The following is a 12,794-nucleotide window of genomic DNA, read 5'->3' as shown; positions in this document are numbered from 1 at the left end:
AAGGATCAATTTCAGGATAATTGAGAGTTGCGCGACGAGGGAAAAAAAATGGTGCAAATCAACAAGAAAAAAATGTAAAAGTGAATAAATAAAAGGATGAAGGGAAATTCTTGAATTGACGCTTAAAATGAATTCGGGTCCAGAAAAGCCACACTGCTTCACAGGACGGGGCAGTTTAAAAGAATAAAGCGAAAGGAACATGGCGGGTGCGATCATACCAGCACTAATGCACCGGATCCCATCAGAACTCCGAAGTTAAGCGTGCTTGGGCGAGAGTAGTACTAGGATGGGTGACCCCCTGGGAAGTCCTCGTGTTGCACCCCTCCCTTTTTTGTTTCGAAATCCAAATTTCCCCTTCGTTCTTTATGCTGTAGTAATTTAGCTCCGTCGGAACGATTGCTTTATATTTTGCTTCTCATCGAAGCATGAAGGCGGATCTGAAGGCGCGAGACAAGTCAGGAACGGTACGGCTGGATCGAAGCCCGGATCGTCGGTCAAAGTTGTCGGCGCAAATGTATAAGCGCAAGCGTGAAGGATCAATTTCAGGATAATTGAGAGTTGTGCGACGAGGGAAAAAAAAGGTGCAAAGCAACAAGAAAAAAATATAAAAGTAAATAAATAAAAGGATGAGAGGAAATTCATGAATTGACGCTTAGAATGAATTCGGGTCCAGAAAAGCCAAACTGCTTCACAGGACGTGGCAGTTTAAAAGAATAAAGCGAAAGGAACATGGCGGGTTCGATCATACCAGCACTAATGCACCGGATCCCATCAGAACTCCGAAGTTAAGCGTGCTTGGGCGACAGTAGTACTAGGATGGGTGACCCTAGGCCTGTCAACGGGTCGGGTCTAGACCCGGATCCGGATCGGATCCCTGAAATTTTTGCGGGTATGGGTAGGGATTTAATTCCGTTATCCGGATCCGGATCCGTTTTTTCAAACAAAAAAACGGGTCGGATACGGAATATAGTATTCCGACCCGTATTAGACCCGGATCCGGATATAAATGATTTAATAATTTATAAAAAATATATATTATCAATATAATTTGATTAGGATGATGTATTTGAGTAAAATCAATTTGATTTATTTTCTTATTTGGTTTTTTCTTTGCATTAGCTAGAAATTTGTTTACAAATATATCTTTTTCTCTTTTTTGTTAGAAATTATAAATTTTGGCAAATTTGTTCGGGTAGACCCGACCCGGATCCGAGACTCGCCGGGTCCGGATCCGGAACACCGAATAAAAGACCCGTCGGGTAAACGGGTCGGATCCGGGTCCGGGTCCGGAATAATGAATTCCGGCCCGGACCCGGCCCGTTGACACCCCTAGGTGACCCCCTGGGAAATCCTCGTGTTGCACCCCTCCCTTTTTTGTTTCGAAATCCAAATTTCCCCTTCGTTCTTTATGCTGTAGTAATTTAGTTCCGTCGGAACGATTGCTTTATATTTTGCTTCTCATCGAAGCATGAAGGCGGATCTGAAGGCGCGAGACAAGTCAGGAACGGTACGGCTGGATCGAAGCCCGGATCGTCGGTCAAAGTTGTCGGCGCAAATGTATAAGCGCAAGCGTGAAGGATCAATTTCAGGATAATTGAGAGTTGCGCGACGAGGGAAAAAAAAATGGTGCAAATCAACAAGAAAAAAATGTAAAAGTAAATAAATAAAAGGATGAGGAGAAATTCTTGAATTGACGATTAAAATGAATTCGAGTTCAGAAAAGCCACACTGCTTCACAGGACGGGGCAGTTTAAAAGAATAAAGCGAAAGAAACATGTCGGGTGCGATCATACCAGCACTAATGCACCGGATCCCATCAGAACTCCGAAGTTAAGCGTGCTTGGGCGAGAGTAGTACTAGGATGGGTGACCCCCTGGGAAGTCCTCGTGTTGCACCCCTCCCTTTTTTGTTTCGAAATCCAAATTTCCCCTTCGTTCTTTATGCTGTAGTAATTTAGCTCCGTCGGAACGATTGCTTTAAATTTTGCTTCTCATCGAAGCATGAAGGCGGATCTGAAGGCGCGAGACAAGTCAGGAACGGTACGGCTGGATCGAAGCCCGGATCGTCAGTCAAAGTTGTCGGCGCAAATGTATAAGCGCAAGCGTGAAGGATCAATTTCAGGATAATTGAGACTTGTGCGACGAGGGAAAAAAAAGGTGCAAAGCAACAAGAAAAAAATATAAAAGTAAATAAATAAAAGGATGAGAGGAAATTCATGAATTGACGCTTAGAATGAATTCGGGTCCAGAAAAGCCAAACTGCTTCACAGGACGTGACAGTTTAAAAGAATAAAGCGAAAGGAACATGGCGGGTGCGATCATACCAGCACTAATGCACCGGATCCCATCAGAACTTCGAAGTTAAGCGTGCTTGGGCGACAGTAGTACTAGGATGGGTGATCCTAGGCCGGTCAACGGGTCGGGTCTACACCCGGATCCGGATCGGATCCCTGAAATTTTTGCGGGTATGGGTAGGGATTTAATTCCGTTATCCGGATCCGGATCCGTTTTTTCAAACAAAAAAACGGGTCGGATACGGAATATAGTATTCCGACCCGTATTAGACCCGGATCCGGATATAAATGATTTAATAATTTATAAAAAATATATATTATCAATATAATTTGATTAGGATGATGTATTTGAGTAAAATCAATTTGATTTATTTTCTTATTTGGTTTTTTCTTTGCATTAGCTAGAAATTTGTTTACAAATATATCTTTTTCTCTTTTTTGTTAGAAATTATAAATTTTGGCAAATTTGTTCGGGTAGACCCGACCCGGATCCGAGACTCGCCGGGTCCGGATCCGGAACACCGAATAAAAGACCCGTCGGGTAAACGGGTCGGATCCGGGTCCGGGTCCGGAATAATGAATTCCGGCCCGGACCCGGCCCGTTGACACCCCTAGGTGACCCCCTGGGAAATCCTCGTGTTGCACCCCTCCCTTTTTTGTTTCGAAATCCAAATTTCCCCTTCGTTCTTTATGCTGTAGTAATTTAGCTCCGTCGGAACGATTGCTTTATATTTTGCTTCTCATCGAAGCATGAAGGCGGATCTGAAGGCGCGAGACAAGTCAGGAACGGTACGGCTGGATCGAAGCCCGGATCGTCGGTCAAAGTTGTCGGCGCAAATGTATAAGCGCAAGCGTGAAGGATCAATTTCAGGATAATTGAGAGTTGCGCGACGAAGTAAAAAAAAATGGTGCAAATCAACAAGAAAAAAATGTAAAAGTAAATAAATAAAAGGATGAGGGGAAATTCTTGAATTGACGCTTAAAATGAATTCGGGTCCAGAAAAGCCACACTGCTTCACAGGACGGGGCAGTTTAAAAGAATAAAGCGAAAGGAACATGGCGGGTGCGATCATACCAGCACTAATGCACCGGATCCCATCAGAACTCCGAAGTTAAGCGTGCTTGGGCGAGAGTAGTACTAGGATGGGTGACCCCCTGGGAAGTCCTCGTGTTGCACCCCTCCCTTTTTTGTTTCGAAATCCAAATTTCCCCTTCGTTCTTTATGCTGTAGTAATTTAGCTCCGTCGGAACGATTGCTTTATATTTTGCTTCTCATCGAAGCATGAAGGCGGATCTGAAGGCGCGAGACAAGTCAGGAACGGTACGGCTGGATCGAAGCCCGGATCGTCGGTCAAAGTTGTCGGCGCAAATGTATAAGCGCAAGCGTGAAGGATCAATTTCAGGATAATTGAGACTTGTTCGACGAGGGAAAAAAAAGGTGCAAAGCAACAAGAAAAAAATATAAAAGTAAATAAATAAAAGGATGAGAGGAAATTCATGAATTGACGCTTAGAATGAATTCGGGTCCAGAAAAGCCAAACTGCTTCACAGGACGTGACAGTTTAAAAGAATAAAGCGAAAGGAACATGGCGGGTGCGATCATACCAGCACTAATGCACCGGATCCCATCAGAACTTCGAAGTTAAGCGTGCTTGGGCGACAGTAGTACTAGGATGGGTGACCCTAGGCCGGTCAACGGGTCGGGTCTACACCCGGATCCGAATCGGATCCCTGAAATTTTTGCGGGTATGGGTAGGGATTTAATTCCGTTACCCGGATCCGGATCCGTTTTTTCAAACAAAAAAACGGGTCGGATACGGAATATAGTATTCCGACCCGTATTAGACCCGGATCCGGATATAAATGATTTAATAATTTATAAAAAATATATATTATCAATATAATTTGATTAGGATGATGTATTTGAGTAAAATCAATTTGATTTATTTTCTTATTTGGTTTTTTCTTTGCATTAGCTAGAAATTTGTTTACAAATATATCTTTTTCTCTTTTTTGTTAGAAATTATAAATTTTGGCAAATTTGTTCGGGTAGACCCGACCCGGATCCGAGACTCGCCGGGTCCGGATCCGGAACACCGAATAAAAGACCCGTCGGGTAAACGGGTCGGATCCGGGTCCGGGTCCGGAATAATGAATTCCGGCCCGGACCCGGCCCGTTGACACCCCTAGGTGACCCCCTGGGAAATCCTCGTGTTGCACCCCTCCCTTTTTTGTTTCGAAATCCAAATTTCCCCTTCGTTCTTTATGCTGTAGTAATTTAGCTCCGTCGGAACGATTGCTTTATATTTTGCTTCTCATCGAAGCATGAAGGCGGATCTGAAGGCGCGAGACAAGTCAGGAACGGTACGGCTGGATCGAAGCCCGGATCGTCGGTCAAAGTTGTCGGCGCAAATGTATAAGCGCAAGCGTGAAGGATCAATTTCAGGATAATTGAGAGTTGCGCGACGAGGGAAAAAAAATGGTGCAAATCAACAAGAAAAAAATGTAAAAGTAAATAAATAAAAGGATGAGAGGAAATTCATGAATTGACGCTTAGAATGAATTCGGGTCCAGAAAAGCCAAACTGCTTCACAGGACGTGGCAGTTTAAAAGAATAAAGCGAAAGGAACATGGCGGGTGCGATCATACCAGCACTAATGCACCGGATCCCATCAGAACTCCGAAGTTAAGCGTGCTTGGGCGAGAGTAGTACTAGGATGGGTGACCCCCTGGGAAGTCCTCGTGTTGCACCCCTCCCTTTTTTGTTTCGAAATCCAAATTTCCCCTTCGTTCTTTATGCTGTTGTAATTTAGCTCCGTCGGAACGATTGCTTTATATTTTGCTTCTCATCGACGCATGAAGGCGGATCTGAAGGCGCGAGACAAGTCAGGAACGGTACGGCTGGATCGAAGCCCGGATCGTCGGTCAAAGTTGTCGGCGCAAATTTATAAGCGCAAGCGTGAAGGATCAATTTCAGGATAATTGAGAGTTGTGCGACGAGGGAAAAAAAAGGTGCAAAGCAACAAGAAAAAAATATAAAAGTAAATAAATAAAAGGATGAGAGGAAATTCATGAATTGACGCTTAGAATGAATTCGGGTCCAGAAAAGCCAAACTGCTTCACAGGACGTGACAGTTTAAAAGAATAAAGCGAAACGAACGTGGCGGGTGCGATCATACCAGCACTAATGCACCGGATCCCATCAGAACTTCGAAGTTAAGCGTGCTTGGGCGACAGTAGTACTAGGATGGGTGACCCTAGGCCGGTCAACGGGTCGGGTCTACACCCGGATCCGGATCGAATCCCTGAAATTTTTACGGGTATGGGTAGGGATTTAATTCCGTTATCCGGATCCGGATCCGTTTTTTCAAACAAAAAAACGGGTCGGATACGGAATATAGTATTCCGACCCGTATTAGACCCGGATCCGGATATAAATGATTTAATAATTTATAAAAAATATATATTATCAATATAATTTGATTAGGATGATGTATTTGAGTAAAATCAATTTGATTTATTTTCTTATTTGGTTTTTTCTTTGCATTAGCTAGAAATTTGTTTACAAATATATCTTTTTCTCTTTTTTGTTAGAAATTATAAATTTTGGCAAATTTGTTCGGGTAGACCCGACCCGGATCCGAGACTCGCCGGGTCCGGATCCGGAACACCGAATAAAAGACCCGTCGGGTAAACGGGTCGGATCCGGGTCCGGGTCCGGAATAATGAATTCCGGCCCGGACCCGGCCCGTTGACACCCCTAGGTGACCCCCTGGGAAATCCTCGTGTTGCACCCCTCCCTTTTTTGTTTCGAAATCCAAATTTCCCCTTCGTTCTTTATGTTGTAGTAATTTAGCTCCGTCGGAACGATTGCTTTATATTTTGCTTCTCATCGAAGCATGAAGGCGGATCTGAAGGCGCGAGACAAGTCAGGAACGGTACGGCTGGATCGAAGCCCGGATCGTCGGTCAAAGTTGTCGGCGCAAATGTATAAGCGCAAGCGTGAAGGATCAATTTCAGGATAATTGAGAGTTGCGCGACGAGGGAAAAAAAAATGGTGCAAATCAACAAGAAAAAAATGTAAAAGTAAATAAATAAAAGGATGAGGGGAAATTCTTGAATTGACGCTTAAAATGAATTCGGGTCCAGAAAAGCCACACTGCTTCACAGGACGGGGCAGTTTAAAAGAATAAAGCGAAAGAAACATGTCGGGTGCGATCATACCAGCACTAATGCACCGGATCCCATCAGAACTCCGAAGTTAAGCGTGCTTGGGCGAGAGTAGTACTTGGATGGGTGACCCCCTGGGAAGTCCTCTTGTTGCACCCCTCCCTTTTTTGTTTCGAAATCCAAATTTCCCCTTCGTTCTTTATGCTGTAGTAATTTAGCTCCGTCGGAACGATTGCTTTATATTTTGCTTCTCATCGACGCATGAAGGCGGATCTGAAGGCGCGAGACAAGTCAGGAACGGTACGGCTGGATCGAAGCCCGGATCGTCGGTCAAAGTTGTCGGCGCAAATGTATAAGCGCAAGCGTGAAGGATCAATTTCAGGATAATTGAGAGTTGCGCGACGAGGGAAAAAAAAATGGTGCAAATCAACAAGAAAAAAATGTAAAAGTAAATAAAGAAGAGGATGAGAGGAAATTCATGAATTGACGCTTAGAATGAATTCGGGTCCAGAAAAGCCAAACTGCTTCACAGGACGTGACAGTTTAAAAGAATAAAGCGAAAGGAACATGGCGGGTGCGATCATACCAGCACTAATGCACCGGATCCCATCAGAACTTCGAAGTTAAGCGTGCTTGGGCGACAGTAGTACTAGGATGGGTGACCCTAGGCCGGTCAACGGGTCGGGTCTACACCCGGATCCGGATCGGATCCCTGAAATTTTTGCGGGTATGGGTAGGGATTTAATTCCGTTATCCGGATCCGGATCCGTTTTTTCAAACAAAAAAACGGGTCGGATACGGAATATAGTATTCCGACCCGTATTAGACCCGGATCCGGATATAAATGATTTAATAATTTATAAAAAATATATATTATCAATATAATTTGATTAGGATGATGTATTTGAGTAAAATCAATTTGATTTATTTTCTTATTTGGTTTTTTCTTTGCATTAGCTAGAAATTTGTTTACAAATATATCTTTTTCTCTTTTTTGTTAGAAATTATAAATTTTGGCAAATTTGTTCGGGTAGACCCGACCCGGATCCGAGACTCGCCGGGTCCGGATCCGGAACACCGAATAAAAGACCCGTCGGGTAAACGGGTCGGATCCGGGTCCGGGTCCGGAATAATGAATTCCGGCCCGGACCCGGCCCGTTGACACCCCTAGGTGACCCCCTGGGAAATCCTCGTGTTGCACCCCTCCCTTTTTTGTTTCGAAATCCAAATTTCCCCTTCGTTCTTTATGCTGTAGTAATTTAGCTCCGTCGGAACGATTGCTTTATATTTTGCTTCTCATCGAAGCATGAAGGCGGATCTGAAGGCGCGAGACAAGTCAGGAACGGTACGGCTGGATCGAAGCCCGGATCGTCGGTCAAAGTTGTCGGCGCAAATGTATAAGCGCAAGCGTGAAGGATCAATTTCAGGATAATTGAGAGTTGCGCGACGAAGTAAAAAAAAATGGTGCAAATCAACAAGAAAAAAATGTAAAAGTAAATAAATAAAAGGATGAGGGGAAATTCTTGAATTGACGCTTAAAATGAATTCGGGTCCAGAAAAGCCACACTGCTTCACAGGACGGGGCAGTTTAAAAGAATAAAGCGAAAGGAACATGGCGGGTGCGATCATACCAGCACTAATGCACCGGATCCCATCAGAACTCCGAAGTTAAGCGTGCTTGGGCGAGAGTAGTACTAGGATGGGTGACCCCCTGGGAAGTCCTCGTGTTGCACCCCTCCCTTTTTTGTTTCGAAATCCAAATTTCCCCTTCGTTCTTTATGCTGTAGTAATTTAGCTCCGTCGGAACGATTGCTTTATATTTTGCTTCTTATCGAAGCATGAAGGCGGATCTGAAGGCGCGAGACAAGTCAGGAACGGTACGGCTGGATCGAAGCCCGGATCGTCGGTCAATGTTGTCGGCGCAAATGTATAAGCGCAAGCGTGAAGGATCAATTTCAGGATAATTGAGAGTTGTGCGACGAGTGAAAAAAAAGGTGCAAAGCAACAAGAAAAAAATATAAAAGTAAATAAATAAAAGGATGAGAGGAAATTCATGAATTGACGCTTAGAATGAATTCGGGTCCAGAAAAGCCAAACTGCTTCACAGGACGTGGCAGTTTAAAAGAATAAAGCGAAAGGAAAATGGCGGGTGCGATCATACTAGCACTAATGCACCGGATCCCATCAGAACTTCGAAGTTAAGCGTGCTTGGGCGACAGTAGTACTAGGATGGGTGACCCTAGGCCGGTCAACGGGTCGGGTCTAGACCCGGATCCGGATCGGATCCCTGAAATTTTTGCGGGTATGGGTAGGGATTTAATTCCGTTATCCGTATCCGGATCCGTTTTTTCAAACAAAAAAACGGGTCGGATACGGAATATAGTATTCCGACCCGTATTAGACCCGGATCCGGATATAAATGATTTAATAATTTATAAAAAATATATATTATCAATATAATTTGATTAGGATGATGTATTTGAGTAAAATCAATTTGATTTATTTTCTTATTTGGTTTTTTCTTTGCATTAGCTAGAAATTTGTTTACAAATATATCTTTTTCTCTTTTTTGTTAGAAATTATAAATTTTGGCAAATTTGTTCGGGTAGACCCGACCCGGATCCGAGACTCGCCGGGTCCGGATCCGGAACACAGAATAAAAGACCCGTCGGGTAAACGGGTCGGATCCGGGTCCGGGTCCGGAATAATGAATTCCGCCCCGGACCCGGCCCGTTGACACCCCTAGGTGACCCCCTGGGAAATCCTCGTGTTGCACCCCTCCCTTTTTTGTTTCGAAATCCAAATTTCCCCTTCGTTCTTTATGCTGTAGTAATTTAGCTCCGTCGGAACGATTGCTTTATATTTTGCTTCTCATCGAAGCATGAAGGCGGATCTGAAGGCGCGAGACAAGTCAGGAACGGTACGGCTGGATCGAAGCCCGGATCGTCGGTCAAAGTTGTCGGCGCAAATGTATAAGCGCAAGCGTGAAGGATCAATTTCAGGATAATTGAGAGTTGCGCGACGAAGTAAAAAAAAATGGTGCAAATCAACAAGAAAAAAATGTAAAAGTAAATAAATAAAAGGATGAGGGGAAATTCTTGAATTGACGCTTAAAATGAATTCGGGTCCAGAAAAGCCACACTGCTTCACAGGACGGGGCAGTTTAAAAGAATAAAGCGAAAGGAACATGGCGGGTGCGATCATACCAGCACTAATGCACCGGATCCCATCAGAACTCCGAAGTTAAGCGTGCTTGGGCGAGAGTAGTACTAGGATGGGTGACCCCCTGGGAAGTCCTCGTGTTGCACCCCTCCCTTTTTTGTTTCGAAATCCAAATTTCCCCTTCGTTCTTTATGCTGTAGTAATTTAGCTCCGTCGGAACGATTGCTTTATATTTTGCTTCTCATCGAAGCATGAAGGCGGATCTGAAGGCGCGAGACAAGTCAGGAACGGTACGGCTGGATCGAAGCCCGGATCGTCGGTCAAAGTTGTCGGCGCAAATGTATAAGCGCAAGCGTGAAGGATCAATTTCAGGATAATTGAGACTTGTTCGACGAGGGAAAAAAAAGGTGCAAAGCAACAAGAAAAAAATATAAAAGTAAATAAATAAAAGGATGAGAGGAAATTCATGAATTGACGCTTAGAATGAATTCGGGTCCAGAAAAGCCAAACTGCTTCACAGGACGTGACAGTTTAAAAGAATAAAGCGAAAGGAACATGGCGGGTGCGATCATACCAGCACTAATGCACCGGATCCCATCAGAACTTCGAAGTTAAGCGTGCTTGGGCGACAGTAGTACTAGGATGGGTGACCCTAGGCCGGTCAACGGGTCGGGTCTACACCCGGATCCGAATCGGATCCCTGAAATTTTTGCGGGTATGGGTAGGGATTTAATTCCGTTACCCGGATCCGGATCCGTTTTTTCAAACAAAAAAACGGGTCGGATACGGAATATAGTATTCCGACCCGTATTAGACCCGGATCCGGATATAAATGATTTAATAATTTATAAAAAATATATATTATCAATATAATTTGATTAGGATGATGTATTTGAGTAAAATCAATTTGATTTATTTTCTTATTTGGTTTTTTCTTTGCATTAGCTAGAAATTTGTTTACAAATATATCTTTTTCTCTTTTTTGTTAGAAATTATAAATTTTGGCAAATTTGTTCGGGTAGACCCGACCCGGATCCGAGACTCGCCGGGTCCGGATCCGGAACACCGAATAAAAGACCCGTCGGGTAAACGGGTCGGATCCGGGTCCGGGTCCGGAATAATGAATTCCGGCCCGGACCCGGCCCGTTGACACCCCTAGGTGACCCCCTGGGAAATCCTCGTGTTGCACCCCTCCCTTTTTTGTTTCGAAATCCAAATTTCCCCTTCGTTCTTTATGCTGTAGTAATTTAGCTCCGTCGGAACGATTGCTTTATATTTTGCTTCTCATCGAAGCATGAAGGCGGATCTGAAGGCGCGAGACAAGTCAGGAACGGTACGGCTGGATCGAAGCCCGGATCGTCGGTCAAAGTTGTCGGCGCAAATGTATAAGCGCAAGCGTGAAGGATCAATTTCAGGATAATTGAGAGTTGCGCGACGAGGGAAAAAAAATGGTGCAAATCAACAAGAAAAAAATGTAAAAGTAAATAAATAAAAGGATGAGAGGAAATTCATGAATTGACGCTTAGAATGAATTCGGGTCCAGAAAAGCCAAACTGCTTCACAGGACGTGGCAGTTTAAAAGAATAAAGCGAAAGGAACATGGCGGGTGCGATCATACCAGCACTAATGCACCGGATCCCATCAGAACTCCGAAGTTAAGCGTGCTTGGGCGAGAGTAGTACTAGGATGGGTGACCCCCTGGGAAGTCCTCGTGTTGCACCCCTCCCTTTTTTGTTTCGAAATCCAAATTTCCCCTTCGTTCTTTATGCTGTTGTAATTTAGCTCCGTCGGAACGATTGCTTTATATTTTGCTTCTCATCGACGCATGAAGGCGGATCTGAAGGCGCGAGACAAGTCAGGAACGGTACGGCTGGATCGAAGCCCGGATCGTCGGTCAAAGTTGTCGGCGCAAATTTATAAGCGCAAGCGTGAAGGATCAATTTCAGGATAATTGAGAGTTGTGCGACGAGGGAAAAAAAAGGTGCAAAGCAACAAGAAAAAAATATAAAAGTAAATAAATAAAAGGATGAGAGGAAATTCATGAATTGACGCTTAGAATGAATTCGGGTCCAGAAAAGCCAAACTGCTTCACAGGACGTGACAGTTTAAAAGAATAAAGCGAAACGAACGTGGCGGGTGCGATCATACCAGCACTAATGCACCGGATCCCATCAGAACTTCGAAGTTAAGCGTGCTTGGGCGACAGTAGTACTAGGATGGGTGACCCTAGGCCGGTCAACGGGTCGGGTCTACACCCGGATCCGGATCGAATCCCTGAAATTTTTACGGGTATGGGTAGGGATTTAATTCCGTTATCCGGATCCGGATCCGTTTTTTCAAACAAAAAAACGGGTCGGATACGGAATATAGTATTCCGACCCGTATTAGACCCGGATCCGGATATAAATGATTTAATAATTTATAAAAAATATATATTATCAATATAATTTGATTAGGATGATGTATTTGAGTAAAATCAATTTGATTTATTTTCTTATTTGGTTTTTTCTTTGCATTAGCTAGAAATTTGTTTACAAATATATCTTTTTCTCTTTTTTGTTAGAAATTATAAATTTTGGCAAATTTGTTCGGGTAGACCCGACCCGGATCCGAGACTCGCCGGGTCCGGATCCGGAACCCCGAATAAAAGACCCGTCGGGTAAACGGGTCGGATCCGGGTCCGGGTCCGGAATAATGAATTCCGGCCCGGACCCGGCCCGTTGACACCCCTAGGTGACCCCCTGGGAAATCCTCGTGTTGCACCCCTCCCTTTTTTGTTTCGAAATCCAAATTTCCCCTTCGTTCTTTATGTTGTAGTAATTTAGCTCCGTCGGAACGATTGCTTTATATTTTGCTTCTCATCGAAGCATGAAGGCGGATCTGAAGGCGCGAGACAAGTCAGGAACGGTACGGCTGGATCGAAGCCCGGATCGTCGGTCAAAGTTGTCGGCGCAAATGTATAAGCGCAAGCGTGAAGGATCAATTTCAGGATAATTGAGAGTTGCGCGACGAGGGAAAAAAAAATGGTGCAAATCAACAAGAAAAAAATGTAAAAGTAAATAAATAAAAGGATGAGGGGAAATTCTTGAATTGACGCTTAAAATGAATTCGGGTCCAGAAAAGCCACACTGCTTCACAGGACGGGGCAGTTTAAAAGAATAAAGCGAAA

General features: G+C 44.1%; 8 non-coding genes and 8 pseudogenes across 8 annotated transcripts; all 16 read left to right on the top strand.

The window, feature by feature from the left end:
• The first annotated feature begins 204 nt into the window (after window positions 1-204).
• LOC140020926 (5S ribosomal RNA) lies at window positions 205-323 on the top strand. The gene has a single exon (XR_011824896.1). It is a non-coding gene; the product is annotated as a 5S ribosomal RNA (ribosomal RNA).
• Window positions 324-734: 411 nt separating this feature from the next.
• Window positions 735-852, top strand: LOC140018198 (5S ribosomal RNA; annotated as a pseudogene).
• Window positions 853-1,779: 927 nt separating this feature from the next.
• LOC140020925 (5S ribosomal RNA) lies at window positions 1,780-1,898 on the top strand. Its single transcript, XR_011824895.1, has one exon. It is a non-coding gene; the product is annotated as a 5S ribosomal RNA (ribosomal RNA).
• A 411-nt stretch (window positions 1,899-2,309) lies between these two features.
• On the top strand, window positions 2,310-2,427 carry LOC140020558 (5S ribosomal RNA; annotated as a pseudogene).
• A 927-nt stretch (window positions 2,428-3,354) lies between these two features.
• Window positions 3,355-3,473, top strand: LOC140020924 (5S ribosomal RNA). The gene has a single exon (XR_011824894.1). It is a non-coding gene; the product is annotated as a 5S ribosomal RNA (ribosomal RNA).
• Window positions 3,474-3,884: 411 nt separating this feature from the next.
• On the top strand, window positions 3,885-4,002 carry LOC140019697 (5S ribosomal RNA; annotated as a pseudogene).
• Window positions 4,003-4,928: 926 nt separating this feature from the next.
• LOC140020923 (5S ribosomal RNA) lies at window positions 4,929-5,047 on the top strand. Its single transcript, XR_011824893.1, has one exon. It is a non-coding gene; the product is annotated as a 5S ribosomal RNA (ribosomal RNA).
• Window positions 5,048-5,458: 411 nt separating this feature from the next.
• LOC140019696 (5S ribosomal RNA) lies at window positions 5,459-5,576 on the top strand (annotated as a pseudogene).
• A 927-nt stretch (window positions 5,577-6,503) lies between these two features.
• On the top strand, window positions 6,504-6,622 carry LOC140017976 (5S ribosomal RNA). Its single transcript, XR_011824281.1, has one exon. It is a non-coding gene; the product is annotated as a 5S ribosomal RNA (ribosomal RNA).
• Window positions 6,623-7,035: 413 nt separating this feature from the next.
• LOC140019695 (5S ribosomal RNA) lies at window positions 7,036-7,153 on the top strand (annotated as a pseudogene).
• A 927-nt stretch (window positions 7,154-8,080) lies between these two features.
• Window positions 8,081-8,199, top strand: LOC140020922 (5S ribosomal RNA). Its single transcript, XR_011824892.1, has one exon. It is a non-coding gene; the product is annotated as a 5S ribosomal RNA (ribosomal RNA).
• A 411-nt stretch (window positions 8,200-8,610) lies between these two features.
• LOC140020513 (5S ribosomal RNA) lies at window positions 8,611-8,728 on the top strand (annotated as a pseudogene).
• Window positions 8,729-9,655: 927 nt separating this feature from the next.
• LOC140020920 (5S ribosomal RNA) lies at window positions 9,656-9,774 on the top strand. The gene has a single exon (XR_011824890.1). It is a non-coding gene; the product is annotated as a 5S ribosomal RNA (ribosomal RNA).
• Window positions 9,775-10,185: 411 nt separating this feature from the next.
• Window positions 10,186-10,303, top strand: LOC140019693 (5S ribosomal RNA; annotated as a pseudogene).
• Window positions 10,304-11,229: 926 nt separating this feature from the next.
• On the top strand, window positions 11,230-11,348 carry LOC140020919 (5S ribosomal RNA). Its single transcript, XR_011824889.1, has one exon. It is a non-coding gene; the product is annotated as a 5S ribosomal RNA (ribosomal RNA).
• Window positions 11,349-11,759: 411 nt separating this feature from the next.
• LOC140019692 (5S ribosomal RNA) lies at window positions 11,760-11,877 on the top strand (annotated as a pseudogene).
• Window positions 11,878-12,794: the final 917 nt, after the last annotated feature.

This window comes from Coffea arabica, chromosome 11c (assembly GCF_036785885.1).
Source record: "Coffea arabica cultivar ET-39 chromosome 11c, Coffea Arabica ET-39 HiFi, whole genome shotgun sequence".
NCBI classification, from domain to species: Eukaryota; Viridiplantae; Streptophyta; class Magnoliopsida; order Gentianales; family Rubiaceae; genus Coffea; species Coffea arabica.
This window is presented reverse-complemented; position numbering and strand designations above follow the sequence as displayed.